The sequence below is a fragment of the Acomys minous genome (genome assembly GCF_964271855.1).
Source record: "Acomys minous genome assembly, chromosome: 4".
Lineage (NCBI taxonomy): Eukaryota > Metazoa > Chordata > Mammalia > Rodentia > Muridae > Acomys > Acomys minous.
Window position 1 is genome coordinate 39,975,448 of NC_140486.1, and position 16,965 is coordinate 39,992,412.

Below are 16,965 nucleotides of genomic sequence, written 5' to 3' on the forward strand. Positions count from 1 at the left end.
TGACACTCAATAGATAAGAAGTGGATGTGGTTTATTTAAAGAGAATCTTTGGGAACTGGGGCAAGTGGCTACATTGCCATTCCTCAGATTTCCAGGGTACATGGAGCCTCATCTCTTAAAATGATCTTGCCATACTCTATTGAATTTTGGAGTTTAAGGATCTGTTTGAAAGTGGACAAAATAATGACTTCTCAGTTATTTGAATGATGCCTGTTTATTTCTTAGTACGTGACTTGATCAGGAAGGCTTTCTGAACTGCATGTTTATCACAGTTTCTTCTCTGTTTTCTCTAATTGGCTGCAACTGTTCATCTTTTCAGATAGTGCTTTTTCTAAAAAAAAAAGGGGGGGGGAGGGTGGCACTAGTTAAGCTGCAAAGCCTAAGGCTGAGGTTCTCTTGCCCCAGAGCTGAAGCTCAAGGGGCCTCAGCTCTTTCTAGAAGATGCTGCATATGTGTTTCTGAGCACTTGCTTTTCCGCTCCTCTGCAGGCAGGTTCTGTCCAGGTCTCAGGTATGCAGACAGGTCTGTGGAGGAGGAATGACCTTGAGGTCAGGGAAGCATCAGCTGCGGAGGTGGGGGGGTGGGGGGTGGGGGGTGGGGGAGGTGGGGGGAACATGGGGTACATCAGGCAAGGCAGAGAATCTTCATTCTTCTCCTAGACAGAAAAGGTTCCCTTGATGGCACGAGTAACCGCCTGCAGTATGCTGGCGCTCAGCTGTTCAAATTTTGCAAAAGTTAATGTTTTGCTTCTCCAAAGAAGGCATCACAAGACAGTGTTTCTCCTGTAGCCCTGCCTCTCCTGGACTCACTTTATAGACCAGGCTGGCCTCAAACTCAAAGAGATCCACCTGTCTCTGCCTCCGGAGTGCTGGGATTAAAGGCGTGTGCCACCACACCAGGCTGGAAGCATTTTCTTAATTTAGGTTCTCTCCTCTCAGGGGAGGACATATGTCAAGTTGACATAAAACTAGCCATCACAGTGTCATACAGCTGCATCAAGAAGGCAGGCTCAGATTATCTCAGTAAGAGCAATCTCTAAAGCAGCTGTCTTCAAGCTGTAAATACCCTGGAGGAGAAGGCTATGACAGATGTTTTCTACACACACTGTCAACATCTGTACACAAACCAGAGGAAGGGTTTGCTGTCCCTCTGAGCCAAATGGAGGGTGGGGGAGGCTTTGCCATCTTCCCATGGGTATAAGGGTATCGCCCTTAAATATGGCTGGCTCATATCACCAGCGTACACACGCGCGCGCGCGCGCGCGCACACACACACACACACACACACACACACACACACACACACACACACCTTAACACACTCAGGGCTTCCACTCTCTACACTAAGGAAATATTCTCAAGTGAAGTGTGGTAGCACAGACCTTGAATCCCAGAAGTAGACAGGTCTATGCATGTTGGGGGCCAGCCTTGTCTTTGTGGAGTTTTAGGTCAGCCAGGACTGCATAGTGAGACTTTGTCTCAAAACAACAGTACATTACAAACAAACAAACAAACAAACAAAACAGGGACACACACATACAGAAAAGGAGGGAGAGGGTGGTTTTTAAATAGAAAAATATTAACTTTATTTGAAACCTCAGTAAATTATATTTTGTTTCCTTTGATCGCCCTTGGTAAAACTTCTTTGTGTGGAAGTGGCCAACAGACTAGCTCACATGGTCATTTCTGTGGCTCTATAGCCATGTCATTCATGTACCTGTTGTCTGCGGTGGCTTCCACAGTACAGCAGTGACTTCAGTAGTTCTGGTGGTCACCATGTGGTCTCCAAGCCTGGGCAATCTACCACCTACTGCCTATAGGAGTCTTTCCTTCTAGAAGAGTCTAAAATTTTTAGAGATCCAGTTTATTTGTTTTTTCTTAATGATATGGAGAAGTTTATTATAGAAGTATGGGGAGAGCAGGAAAGGGGAGGGGTGCCCCAGAGAGAAGGAGAGAGGGAGGGGAGGGAGAAGGAGAGAGAGCAAGAGGAAAAGGAAAGAGATCCAGGATTTTTACACTCCCAAAAGTCATTAGTCATGCATTTAGGGAATCCCTTTTACATTGACTTAGATATTCCCTCAGCAATACACAAACCAATGAACAAGTGTATCTTACACAGCGTGGAGCCCACCTGGGTGCTGTAATGATGAGAAGCCTGGGTTAAGTATACCTGGATGCACATTTAGGATGGATGCTAAAGGGTCTGTACCGCTATCCATTGCTCCTCATGCCAAGTGGGTTGATGGTGGCATTACTTGTTTTAGAGATTATGTGTAAGTATCCATGCCAGGACCCATTGATGATACTGAGTGGACCAATAACAGAAGACACAGAATTACCCAGAGAGCGCGATAATAGGTATGAAAGCATTGAACTTGAGGATAACAGAATGCAGAGTAGAAAGGTACAAGACTAAATTGTGGTTGTAGGATGTAGAGTTTTTACAACAGCGTAACATAAAAATAAGCTGAAGGGAACAACATGATGTCCACCGAGGTTACAGGAGAAATGGTTTTGTTGGTGTTATTGCTTTGGATTGTTGTTGTTTGTTTTCCAAAACAGAGCTTTGTGTGTGTGTGTGTGTGTGTGTGTGTGTGTGTGTGTGTGTATGTGTGTGTGTGTAGCCCTGGCTGTCCTGGAGCTAGCTAGCACTGTAGACCAGGTTGGCCTCGAACTCACATTGATCCGCGTGCCCTTGCTTCTGTGCTGGGATTACAGATGTGCACCATGCCCGGCTGAGATAAGTTTTCTTAATAGTTGGAAGCAGCACATATTTTTGTACATTTTATTCCCTTTGTAAAAAGTCACTGTGTTGGGGATGGAGAAATACTCTGATTAGGCCGAGAAACCATGAGAGAACTTTAAGGTAGTGCTGAGTCAGCGGAGAGGAATATGGGCCCAGCCCTGTTCTCACAGGATAACAAGGCCTTACTATGAACATTCCTCATTTAAACATAAAGCATGCTTTACCCTATTTTAGAAAATCTATGACACAAAATAAACAATAATGTAGACTCATCATCTACTCCTGTCTACGTCTCTGGCAAAAAAAAAAAAAAAAGAAAAGAAAAAGAAAAAACCCAAACCCCAAAACAAACAGAAGCAAAAATACTCTTCAGTCTGAACTTTAGCATCAGTATAATTTTGTGGCTTTTCAGGGAAGAAAAAAAAATTCAAAAACAAAACCTGCCTGAATCATTAGCCGGATACTAAAATGCTGCCGACAGTAGAAGTGCCCGGTGTTTTGCTTGTTTTTAAGACAATAAGCTCCGGTGTTGTAAAAGACGGCAGAGTTCTCACGGTCCCTGGGGGGAGCAGCGCTAATTCCTGATCTGTGGGAGCCTGTTTGTATTGCAATGATCTTAATTTAGTCATAAATAAATTATTCTCCTCCAAGGCCCATATAAATATAGTTTTAATTGCATGCCAACTGTTAGACCCAAAATTAGACAGCTCTGGTCCTTTTCTGCCAAGGGGAGGAGGTATTTTGGAAGAGTTGAGATTTTTGTGGCTCGGGGACACTTTGGGAGAGGGAAGAGAAAGCCTTGTTTTAGATGAGTGAGCACATTTTGCTTGTGGAAACCTTGTTTCTGGGTCAGACAGGATCCATGTTCAGATGTTTCCCAACAAGCCCAACAGCGATGCCAGCCTTTTTTATCTTCTTTCTTCCTTTGAAGCCCCGTGGTCCATTTGCAGAGATGAAACCACAGAGTGAGTCAGAGTCTGCCCTCCTGGCTTCTTCCTGCATCCCATCTTCCTTAATTAGCAGAAACAGGCCTCGCTTAGAAAAGATGTTTGTGCCCTGATGACGAGGTGTCTTCAAATAGTTGCCCTCTAAAGGAAATGTAGGGCAATCTTACAAATTAACTTGAGCACCAGGGTATATAGGCCATGTGTGAAATTAGGTTGACCCCGATAGAAGCGAGGTTAGAAGCCAGTCTGGGATTTGAACACCCTCCCCACCGACAGCACCCCTCCCGCATGTCATCCCAACATAGCAACGGAGGGCTTGAGGCAGGAGCTTCCTGTTTTCATACTGGGGAGACAGAATAATGACAAGCGACTCACTGAGTTGCTGTTCCTGCTAAATTGGATGCCATTTAGAAAGGGGTTGGTAAATACAGTTGCTGCCCATTCTCAAGTTCCTCGTAAGGAAAGCCCGCTCCTAACTTCATCTCTACTTTCCCCCTGTTCTTACTTTCCTTCTGTGGAATGAATGATGAAGGCAGATGTACCAAGGTAGGCTTCTCTTGAAAGAAGGGCATAACGCTGAACTCAGTACTTATTTCTTAGCATGACAGTTGCTAGAAACCACAGCAAATAGCCAGCCCCCTGGGGATTGGGTGTGGTGATGGACATCAGGCATCCATGACTGTTAGCACCATGACTTTCAGGAAGTATTCTTTATGCCCTAGTTCTGAGCACCAAGTGCCTTTTAATCTTCACTTCATGTTTTGTTTTGTTTTGTTTTTCGAGACAGGGTTTCTCTGTGTAGCCTTGGCTGTCCTAGACTCACCTTTGTAGATCAGGCTGGCCTCGAACTCACCACGATTCACCTGCCTCTGCCTCCCGAGTGCTGGGATTAAAGGCGTGTGCCACCACGCCCAGCATCACTTCATATTGTTAACAAGTTAAAAAGCCAATCTTTTAAAAGGATTAGTCAAGCAGGCTCGAAGGATTTTGTGTTTTCTTGAAACATGGGTATTATTCTTCCTGCTGACTAGTTAAAAATGTATTTGGAGCTAGGGGTGTCAGTCGGTGGTAGAGCATGTGGTTACCGTGTGCAAAGCTCTAGGTTCAATTCCTAGCACCAAAACAAAGGATCTACCCGGATAAATCTAGGATATCAATAATTACCTGCAATTCTTCTCTTTTTAATGATTTATTTTTTTTGCTTTAGGTGCATTGATGTTTTGTTTGCATGCATGTGAGTGTACCAAATCCCCTGGAGCTGGAGTTTACAGTTATGAGCTGCCGTGTGAATGCTGGGAATCAAACCTGGGTCCTTTGTAAAAGCAGTCAATGCTCTGAACCACTGAGCCATCTCTCCAGCTCTACCTACAATTCTTTTTTTTTTTTTTTTTTTGGTTTTTCCAGACAAGGTCTCTCTGTGTAGCCTTGGCTGTCCTGGACTCACTTCGTAGACCAGGCTGGCCTCGAACTCACAGCAATCCGCCTGTCTCTGCCTCCCGAGTGCTGGGATTACTGGCTTGCGCCACCACGCCCGGCTCTACCTACAATTCTTAATTTTGCTGTTATGGTAGTATTCGGTTACTAGGATAATAATTTGAATTTTTCTTTGGGAGTGCATAATTTTTATTTCTCTTTTGTATGGTCCCTATTCACATTTACTGTGCCTTGAATTTTCCTTTTCCCTGGCAGATCTGTTCTTCCATGTTTTTGAGCAATTTCACCAAATTGACTAAAGCTCCTTCCTGTGACTTGCCCAGCATTGCTGTACCAAAAAGCACATGACACCATTTTGCCTCTTGGCCACTTTGATCTTCTAACTCCATGGTCAGTTATATCTCAGAATCAGAAAGTGGTGTTGGTTCTAACAGGAGGAATGAACGAGAAGCCTGAGAAACAAAGTCAATTTTTGAACTGATCCAGACTTTAATAAGTATTGATTTCCCAGTGATTTCTTTAAAACAATTCTGTCTGCTCAAAACTGTTCTTCTAGGAATGGATTGCACACAGGTCCTAGCTGGGCTCAGCCATTTTGTACTGCAGTGCTGGGCTCAGTCATGCAGTGCTGCAGTAGTGCATTCAGCCATGCAGTACTGCAATGATGGGCTCAGCCATTTTGTACTGCAGTGCTGGGCTCAGCCATGCAGTGCTGCAGTAGTGCATCCAGCCATGCAGTGCTGTGGTGGTGGGCTCAGTCATGCAGGACTGCAATGCTGGGCCCAGTTATGCAGTACTGCAGTAGAACATCCAGCCATGCAGTACTGCAATGATGGGCTCAGCCATGCAGGACTGCAGTGCTGGGCCCAGTTATGCAGTACTGCAGTAGTACATCCAGCCATGCAGTACTGCAATGACGGGCTCAGCTGTGCAGTACTGCAGTGATGGGGTCAGCCATGCAGTACTGCAGTGATGGGGTCAGCCATGCAGTGCTACAGTAGTGCATTCAGCCACACAGTGCTGTGGTGGTGGGCTCAGCCATGCAGTACTGCAGTGATGGGGTCAGTCATGCAGTGCTACAGTAGTGCATCCAGCCATGCAGTGCTGTGGTGGTGGGCTCATCCAGCCATGAGCCCAGCTATGAGCTGCAGCTATGAGTTTATCAACAAAAAATGTTTCTCTTTGTCTTTCTGGGTAGAAAATATATGTACATGTAGCTCTTTTATATCTTCCCGGGGCAACCTCCATACTCCTTTCCTCGTGTTCACACATGCTCTTTCTTTCAAGAGGAATTGCAGCAGAGAAGGTTGTCAGAAGTGCCCACCATTCTCAGTGCCAAACTACCAGGCCCTGCCACCACTCTGATCAGTTTGCCCACATGTTCCTTCCTGACACTTCAAACACATGCATGTGTGGATGCATATGTAATTCCTCCTGATTGACACACATGGTTCATTACAGTGGTCAACCACTTGCCTGTTCCACTGAGCAGTACAGTCTTGGTCCTTATTACAAGTCAGTGCATCAGCTTGCTTCTTCTCAAGGATGGGTTTTTCTTCCTCTGCTTGCTAGATGTGTATGTGAATTTTCACTTGATATGCTCTCATTATCATATATTATATATAATGAGGGAAGTTATTTTCATACATGTAAGTAATGTTTATTATTCATATTCACCCCTCTCTTATCTTCCTCCCCACTCAGTCATTCTGATCTCTTTCTTCCCAAAACAGCCCCCCTTTCATTTTCATGATTTTTGTTTTTGGATCCAGTTTCATTAGGGTATCCTAGAGGCTTATGGGTGGAGTCTCGCTTATAAGCCCTACCAGTGGCTACGACACTGAAGAAAGTGTCTCCCCGATGTAAACCCCTAGTAGTGTATGAATTTTCAAATAGGCATATGTTATGACGTATTTGATTATTGCACATAGAAAACCTAATTGTTAGCAAAATATAAGAGTCTAAAATAGATATTGCCAGATGCAGTTAGGTGTGTCCTGAAGAGATGCAGTTTGGGTGTGCCTCTGAAAACCTCTCTAGACAGGAATGCTAAAAAAAAAGGAAAGTTCCTGCCTATTTTAAAGCAAGTTTCTTGTATGGAGGTCTTGTGGTCTTTGCTCTATGACCTGAGGCAAAGTCAGCTAGGTGGCCTCCAGCGGCCCCACAGTGAAAGTGAAATGGGTCGGCTCCTACTGCCCGCCAAGATGGTGACAGGCTTCAACCTATCAAGGGTGTAGGGAAGGGGCAGTCGGACCTTGGGTAGAGCGCTCTCTTTTGGCTTGGAGTAGAGCCCTATGGAGGGAGCTCTGGTGAGGGATGGGCATTTGGTCTCTGGGCTTGCAGGGACAACAGAGGAACAGCTGGCAGGACACAGGGCAAGAGAGGGAAGGGGCCTTCTTGGGTTTGGAGGAGCTCAAGACAAAGGGAGACTAGCTGGGTAGAATGACAGAAACAGAGATTTCTAAAGAGCTAGTGGTTTAGTTGTGGAATCAGGCTTGTAAATAGATATTCTGTATATAGTTCAGAAAATAAACTTACCTTGCTGTGCAAGCAGGTTTTTTTTTAAACCTGTTTATACCTCCTGTGATTTTATTAGTATAAATATTAGACAAAAGGCAAAATATTACAGGTATAAAATGTGTATATATAAATATATATAGGTAGATATAGATAATTTTTCCAGTGTTTGAATCTTATTTAAATAGAAAACAAAGAATCCTTAAGATCACTGACTCTTAGCTGGGTGTAGCACCATACACCTTTACTCTCAGCACTCAGGAGGGAGAATCAGGAATCAGGCAGATCTTTGTGAGTTCGAGGCCAGCCTGGTTTACAGAGTGATTCCAGGACAGCCAGTGCTACACAGAGAAGCCCTGTCTCCAAAACAAAAGAAAACAAAACCAAAAGATCATTGACTCTTGAGCTATAGGCTGAACAGTTCTGCCCACCAACACCCAAAACTTCCTAGGTTGAAGTTCCCAACCCCTGGTAAGACTGCACTTGGAAATGGGGCCAATATGGAAGGAATTATTATAAAATGAGGTCATAAGGATGGGGCCTAGATCCATTTGGGTTAGTATCCTATAAGATGAGGCATCGAAAAACCCCCTTCATTATGAAGCTTATGTGAGCATCAAGTGGAAAGTAGGCAGGAGGAATGCGCCCATCAGAAGCTCAGCCAGCTGACTGCTGACTTGATTCTTTTTTAGCCTTCAGAAATGTGAGAAAGGGAAGCTCTGTTGTTTAAGCCTCCCAGACTGGGATTTCATTACAGCAACTGGTCAGACTAAGACAGGGTAAATTCTTTGATGTTCCAGCTTCCTTGCCTATTGTTTCCCTTCCTGCTCTGGCTCTTAGATACATGTATAAAACAAAAAGGAGGAGAAAGAGGGAAGGAGAAGAAAGAGGAAAGAAAAGGGGGAAATACATTGTCTAGAGATTGGTTTTCTTTTCAGCATGTTTGACCAAAGTATCTTTCCAGACCTAGCATGAATAAACATTGGTTAAGGGTAAGACAGTCTTAATAACTGTTGCTATGAAGCTCGGAAGCTATCTATCGGCTCTGGCTCCCAGCAAGCTAATTGTCCTTTGCAGAATCCTTTGTTACTTCTGTCTTCATGGATGCAGGAAAGAAAGCAAAAGCCAGGATGGGTCCTTTCCTGTTGGGGACAGCCTCTGGGAAGGCAGATGGCTTGAGCGTGGCCATTGGGTGGCATCGCCCAGACACGACCCCTGTAAGTGATGTTTGCATTTGGGGCCCTCAGGTAGGCGCTGAACACAGGTTTTGGAGGAAGCATGGTGAGGAGAAAGAACCTGTGGGGGTTCTCAACAGTGCTCAGGAAACTCCCTGTAGTTTAACAACAAGGTTAGGGCTGGGGCTCAGCTGAGGAAGTGTTGGTAGCTCAGTGTTCTGCTCTAGCAAATGTATTTTATAATAAGTGCTTTTCAACAGTCTATACTTGTTTAGCATCTGACCTTTGCCAGTTCAGTGCCAGATCCCATGAGCTGCGTGAAACCTTGTGAAGAAAACCCCTTGCATGCTTACCACAGCTTTATGGTAGAAATTTGAAGCACTCGTCAGAGATTATTAACAGTGGTGCCTAAAAGTTTCTGGGAAAAACAGATCATAGAGATTAAGGTGAGGCGAGACAGGATGGGGGAAAGTTCTGGGCAGAAAGCCAAGGAGAGGCTCAGGAAGTGGGAGGCCAGGCACAGAGAGTCTGGGTCATAGGAGATGGTGAGTGTAACAGCTTGGCAATATGGACTGCATTTGGGCCTTCAGAACCTTGTGTGTGGAGCCTCTCATCCCTGGAGGGAATCGTGGGAACATTCATGTTACTGAAGGGAAATGTGGCTCCCAAGGGATGGACCATGACCTGTCCTCAGGTTTTTATTTTGCTGTTGGTCTAGTGGTTAAGAGCGGAAGAGAGCTACTGCATCTCTATGATGAAAACAGGAAGCTGTCAACAGTTGCTGACCTTGACTCACAGGGGTACCAGGGACAGTGTGCACCTACTGAGCGCTTACTCTTGTGTCTTCATTTTGTTTGTTTTCAGGTATACTTTAGATGGCCTTGCACTTGGTGGAAATCAAGGCTGAGGAAATCATCTGCAGAGCTCACACAGTTAGGGGCAGAGCCACAACTCAGTTTGATGCTTTGTGATCCCATGGCCTCCCTATAAATTTATTATTACACAAATTAATTAATTAATCTTATGTGTGCATATGTGCATGCATGTGTGCACATACAGAGTCCAGAAGACAACCTGTGGAAGTCAGTTCTCTCCTGCCATATTGGTTCCAGGGTTTGGACCCAGATGATTAAGCCTGACAACAAGCTCCCTTTCCACTGAGCCGTCTTACTGGCCCCATAGATTGTTCTCTTAAGAACACCACTGTACTCATTTTTCTCATTCCTGGGACAAAATCACTTGCAAGAGCAACTTAGGGAAGATGGGTTTATTTTGGCCCACAGTTAAAGATGCAGACTGTCACTGAAGTGCCTCTGCCTCCCAAGTGCTTTCTCAGTGTGTAGCTCTGGCTGGCCTAGAACTTTCTAAGTAGACAAGCGTGGCCTTGAACTCACTAAGATCCATTTGACTTGAACTCTCAAGTGCATGGGTTAATGTACGCCTCATAATGTCCAACTTGATGGTTGGTTTTGAAACAGCACATGTCCTACTCTGAAGACTCTTGTCTTATGGATTCTCGCCACAAGAAAAACAGCCTCTTCGCCTTCCTGTGTCATTTCTTCTTGGCCTACATGCCACACAGACAGTAGCAGCATAACCAATCCATTTACTGCCGTCAATATGCCATTGTGCCATTAAAACCTGTTGACTGTTCACTCTTGCCAGACATTGTTGACCTTCTTTGTGCATTGTCTAACCCGGTTCTCACCACGCCCTGTAATCTGGGTGCTTTTTCACCATTTCTGTTTTAGATACAATGAAATTATGGTTCAATAGAGTTAATCTGTCAAAAGGCCCACAGTGGAAAGTCACTGAGAAATATCTGAAGTCCCAGGGACTTAACTTTTCTACTAATACTTGAAATACAACAAAAGCTTTGCTATCTTTGTTCTGTTGGTGAAGAAATTGCAGTTTAAAGAGATTAAGGTCGGCACTGTAACTGGGGACTAGGGTGGGTGGGGGCACAAACTGAGGCCTTTCTTGCTGCAGGCCTGTGTGTCTAGGCTCTCCCTAGACCTATGTACTTTCTTGCTCTCAGCCTTCTCTTTAGCTCTTCCTTCTCTACTGCCTATCTGTCCTGTCCCTCTACCCAGGCTTTGCTCTCTTCTCAGTGAGCGCTGATACACAGCTCTACACACAAGTTACACGACTTCACCACTGTATCACCTAGAAATAGGGAATTGTGCTCGATAGTTTTATATCAGTTTGCCACAAGCTAGAATCATCAGAGAAGAAGACACCTCAATTGAGAAAATGCCTCTATAAGATCAGGCTGCGTGCAAACCTGTAGGGCATTTTAATTAGTGATGGATGGGGGAGGGCCCAATTCATTGTGGGTGGGGCCATCCCTGGGCTGGTGGACCTGGTTTCTATTAAAAAAACAAAAAACAAAAAACAGGCTGAGCTGGGGGCTGGAGATGGCTCAGTGGTTAAGAACTCTGCCTGCACTTCCAGAGGTCTTGAGATCAATTTCCAGCAACCACCTGGTGGCTCACAACCACCTATAATGTGATCTGATGCCCTCTTCTGCAGATAAAGCACTCATATACAATAAATAAATAAATATTTAAAAAAGGGAAAACAGGCTGAGCAAACCATGAGGAGCAAGACAGTAAGCAGCAGTCCTCCATGGCCTCTGCATCAGCTCCTGCCTCTAGGTTCCTGCCCTGTTTGAGGTCCTGTCCTGGCTTCCTTCAGTGAGGAACAGTGTGATATGAAAGCGTAAGCTGAATAAACTCTTTTCCTTCCCAAGTTGTTTTGGTCATGGTGTTTCATCACAGCAATAATAATCCTACCTTTTGGCAGTCCTAAACCTCTGATGAAAAGATGCGGACCTGAGATCTATGGCAACCACAAAACAGAGAAAAAAAAATCCCTCAGCTCCTTTCCAGTGTGCTTCAGTCCTCTGTGCCAGTGCACTGACAGGAATGCTTTCCTGCACAGAGCTCATGGGCTCATCTAGCTCAAACTCTGCTCCTGGGTATAAATCATATTGAGCGGAGGATGGAGGAGGAGGAGGAGGCAGAGAAGAGCGGAGGAAACCTCTGCCGTATTTAGGCCAAGGCAGAATTTAATACTGACAACGTTAGTTTTGTTAGATACTTACATTGTATTTTATGTGTCTGAGCATTTGGTCTGCATACATATCTGTGTACAGCATGAGTGCCTGATTCACGGAGTTCAGGAGATTCTTGAATTCTCTGTAATTAGAGTAACAGATAGCTGTGGGTCACCATATCACTGTGCTGGGAAGTGAATACAGGCCAACTAGGAAAGGGTTCTTAACTGCGGAGCCATCTCTCCAGACCCAGGATATTGATGATGTTAACACACTATCTACAGATCAGAACAGTATGGGGAAAGAAGGATGACGTTGTGCTCATAGTGGAGGACAGTTAATGTTTTGTCTGACTGCCATCCTTTCCTCATGCCCCTGGAGACATCACCCCAAATCTTCCTTTGAGTAGCTGGAGAAGGGCTTCTGACTAACCCTAGGCAAGCAGTGTATTTCATCTCTCAAGTCATGTGATTTGCTCAAAGAGAACTTATTCTTAGAGTATATCATAAGTCCCAACATGAGCCACCATGGGACGGACATGGGGCTTCAAAAGAAGAAACGCAAATGGGAAAGATAGAAATACATAGATTTCTGTTTGCAGAAGGCATGATCTTATCTCTAGAAAATGAACTGCACCACCAAAGTACAAACTTAAATAAACTAATGGGGGTCTGGGGTGGGCGTGGGGTGGGTGGGTGAGAGTGAAGTATGTTTTTATGAACTAAAACTGAACTCTTCACAAAAGGAACAAACAAAATACAAAAACGAATGCTATTTTAGCACACTTGGAAAAGGAAACAGAAAAACAGCAACAACGAAGACCTTAAGACTGAATTTAACCAAGGATATAAACAATCTATAAACCCACACAATAAAACTTTGAAATGATGAAACTCAGGATGCAAATAAATGGAATAATACAGCACATTTGTTACATGTGCTTACACAACTCAAAGCCACCTAGATAATTAGTGCAATCTCTATAACATTTTAATGAGATTTCCACAGAAAAAAGGAACCAATCCTAAAATTCATATAGAACCCAAAAGAACCTGAATATTCAAGACAAATCGACAAAAGAAGAAAGTGAAAGTATCACACTGCCTAATTCAAAGACCCGCTAGAAATCAACAGCAATCGAAGCAGTATGGTACCAGCATAAAATTAGACATATAGACCAATGGAGCAGAATAGGGAGCCGGGAAATAAATCTGTGAATTTACCATTAGCTGATCTTTAACACAAGTGCCACAGGTGTCAGGGACGTGCAGTGAAGAAAGGATAGTCCCCAAGAGGCCGGAGAGATGGCTCAGCAGTTAAGAACATGCACTGCTCTGGCGGAGGGCATGAGTTCAGTTCCCAGCAGTTACACTGGGTAGTTCACGATATTCGAACTTCAGCTCCAGAGGTATCAGACGCCTCTGGCCTTCTGCTCAGGCACTGCCCCCGTGTGCATGCGCATAACCTCACACAGATGAACACATGTGCAGAATCAAAGATAAAAAAGGAGAAAAGGCAGGCTCCTTATTAGGAAAGTAGCTATGCACAGAGGGAAACTAGACATCACCGCATGTGCAAAAGTCAACTCTTATGCAATAAATGTGTCTCTATGTAAAGCCTGTAAAATTGTAAAATGATTAGAATACAGGGAAAGCCTCCTTGGCACTGACAGTGTTTTATTGGCAAGATTTAAGTGCAAGGGCAGAAAAAGTAGAAAGAGATGTGTGAGAGACTACATTTAACTTAAAATCTAAAGGCATTACAAGCTGGGGTGGGCAGCACACACTTGTAGGGAATGTGAGTGTAAGGCTGGCCTGGGCTCCATAGCAAGAATCCATCTTCACAGAAAGTTTTTAAAACATCACAAAATATGTGATGAGTTAATTAATTGGTCTGACTCAACAACTTTACAATATATACATACATGAAAACTTTGTGTGCCATAATGTACACACTTTTCATTGGTCAATAATACTATAATAAAGCTGTAGGGGTCAAAAAGACTCACCCTACACCCCTTGGGAGACAAGATTCCACCAGTGTTCTGAGAACAGAGCCAATATAGCCGACATTCGATGAAGATTCAGCAAGCGAGAAATGGGTCAAGTCCTAATATCATTTGATCTCAATTATAGATCCACCTGTTCACCCTTGAAACTTTCATTTCCTTTAGATAAAACATTTCTCTGCTTTTTTTCTTTTTCTTTTCTTTTCCTTTTTATTTCATTTTATTTTTTTTGCTTATAGTGGAAGTTTTATCAACTTGAAACCAAAACCTCAACAAGCGAAGTTTCTCAATCACTATTATTAAATGTGTGCTTTAAGCTCATGCCTACCAGGAAGAGGACACCTGCAGTCAATGTTTTACCTCCTTACTTCTCCCTTAAGAACAGAGCGTGAAGGGGAACCCAGCCTGTGACCTTGCCAGCCTAGGCTTTGCTTGGGATCCAGCCGGTTTTGATTCCCTCTGATGGGACTGAGGGGATTCAGAGGGAGTGACAGTGCACCAGGCTGTTAGAAGGCCACACGTTTCCAGATAAAAGAAGCCTATGATGAATTTCTAATTTTGTGGCTGTGCCGTGGGCTTTTGCGTGGATTTATGTACTCTACATGGAAGGCGTGGGGAGCCCCCGTCAAGTAGGAGAGGCGAGAGACAGGTAAGGAAGAATGCATTAAGAGAATGAAGCAATTGTCAGCCAGAAGATGTAGCAATTTTGAAAAGTGGAAATGGTACTTCTGCATGCTTCTCCTTTCTTTGTTTCTTTGCTTGCTTCTTTGTTTGCTTGTTTCCTTATTGTCTTGGGGTTTGTTCTGGTTTGGAGGCAGGATCTCTAGTAGCTTAGGCTGTCCTCAAACTAGCTAGGTGACGGAGAATGACCTTGAACTCCTAATTCTTCTGCCCTTGGCTCCCAAGTGCTGGGATTTACAGGCATGCTCCGCCCACATCTGGCTGTTCGGCTCTGCACTGTGCTCCCTTTCTCCTTGCTCTATAGAGTCCTCAGCTTGTGCAGCAGTCACTCTTGGCTGAGCCGCTGTACCTTGCTCCTGGTTTGGCGGGAACTGGTTGTCAGTGTTGCCTGGCAGTGCCTCCTGCCTTACTGTTTACTCTGGGAGGACGAAGTACAGTAGCTTTAGTCTTAAACTTAACCTAGTGAGGCTTCGGCTGGCTGCTGAGGGATGGTAGTGTCAGCCTGTAACGCAGGCTGGGGAAGGAAGCTCAAAACAGACACGTGTTTTCATTTGCCCTAATCAAAGTACAAAAATGAGAGGGAACTCTGGCTCTGGTTAGGCTCACCCTGGTTTTGGGGTTCAGATCCTGTCTTCTCCCCCACCCCCAACCTACCACGCTGGCCATCATATTCTTGAATGGTTTGTGTGTGTGTGTGTGTGTGTGTGTGTGTGTGTGTGTGTGTGTGTGTGTGTCTGTGTGTGTGTGTGACTTCCTTAAACCAAAATTGGGATTTTGTGTGAAATCATGGTGCTTTTAAGGGTTTGGTGCACTCTGCCACACTGTTCTCTGCAAGTGCCACTTTGTGAACGGCAGAACCTGAGCTGTGGTCATGTGCCAATGTGGAGAATAATTCCCGCCCCCCCCCCACACCCCCACCCCCGCCAGGCTTAGCAGCGTGTGTCAGGCCACATAGACTTGCCTTTGTTTTCTATTTGCTTTTGCTTTGCTGTTTCCCTTCTCCACTCGAATACGTTAAGCTCCTTCTCCTGGGCTGGGGCTCAGTGGGAGAGCTCTCGTCTAACCGTGTGATGCCCTGGGTTTGATACATAACACCACACAACAAATGAACAAAAACGTCTTGTAAAATGGTGGCGTCTCCTCCCTCGGCACATTAACGAATATTGGCTGATTGCCAATGGCCGCTCCATTCTAGATACCCCTGAGCTGTAGACAAGAGCCAGACCTTACCATCTAGGAGACTGTAGCCTGCTGGCCAGGACTGCACACGGCTAACAAGTGTGGGTGTGCAGCGTAAAGGCCTTCTCCTTGTGTAGCACTTCTCGTAGCCCTCGCAACACTGTCGCCAGCGTGTCTGTCATCTGCTTTGCACATGAGGAAGTGAAGGCTGAAGGGGCTGGCTGAGTTCCCCTGCAGACCACACTCAGCCAAAGGGCAGGTCTGTCCTGCTTCTTCCATCCCCCAGGAGTGCAGGGCGGGGACTGAAAGGACTCCTGGGCTGCTCCAGAGGTCCACGTATCTCACGTCTGAAAACTGATAGATTCCTGTAGTCTCAATGCCTCCGCCCCCTGAGAGGACCCTGGTTTTAAGTGGAAAATGTATATAAAGCTCCAAGAACATACAATTAATAAGGGCTGTATAGACGGGATTCTAATTTGATTTCTGTTGCTGTAATAAACACTCTGACCAGAAACAATTTAAGAGGAAAGGGCTTTTTTTCAGCTTACACTTCTAGGTCTGGTGTCCATTATTGAGGAATCTCCAGGCAGGTGCCATTGGGGGAATATTGCTCAGTCGTTTAGCTGGCTTTCTTATAAGCCAGGGCCCATCTGCCTGGGACATCTCCCATCAGTGGTGTCAGTGGTGACAATCTCGCACAGACATGATCATAGGCCAATCACTCGAGGCTCTTTGCAGGACTCTGTTATGCCAAGTTGATGTCAAAACTAACTAGCATGGAGATCTAGGGCAGAGGTGACCTTGCAATAGTGGAAGGGCGGGCAAATGTACTTATTGCCACCGAATCAGATGCCTAAAAAATACTGAGAATCGTTACTTTTCAATTCGGTGTGTTATTTTTTCCACATTTAAAAACAAATTTCAGATTTTTTTCAAAAAGGTCGTTATCATCACTGTGTGTAGAGTAGGGTCGGGGTAGGAAGGTAGAATTTCACAAGCGCTTCACTTACCCCATGTTTAATACGTACGAACCCTCCTTTCCCCAAGTTGTCGGGGCTCAGATAAAGTAGATACTCATTACAAGGGATGTTACGTTGTTACAGTCCTTAGGCTGGTCAAGCTCAACAACCCATGTTTATCTCCGCAGCACGATCTTATAAATCGCATATTACCACACAGCTGTGTTAAAATCCAGGACCCAAGGATGCCCAGGATGGAGAC

General features: G+C 44.8%; 1 long non-coding RNA gene across 2 annotated transcripts; it reads right to left on the minus strand.

Moving 5' to 3' along the window:
- On the minus strand, positions 1-16,895 carry LOC311595406. 2 transcript variants are annotated; one of them, XR_014778426.1, is made up of 3 exons: positions 16,755-16,895; positions 11,925-12,018; positions 1-331 (listed from the first exon to the last, which is right to left on the minus strand). It is a non-coding gene; the product is annotated as an uncharacterized lncRNA (long non-coding RNA). The 2 variants fall into 2 exon arrangements; XR_014778427.1 differs by lacking the exon at positions 1-331 and adding an exon at positions 1,144-3,833.
- Positions 16,896-16,965: the final 70 nt, after the last annotated feature.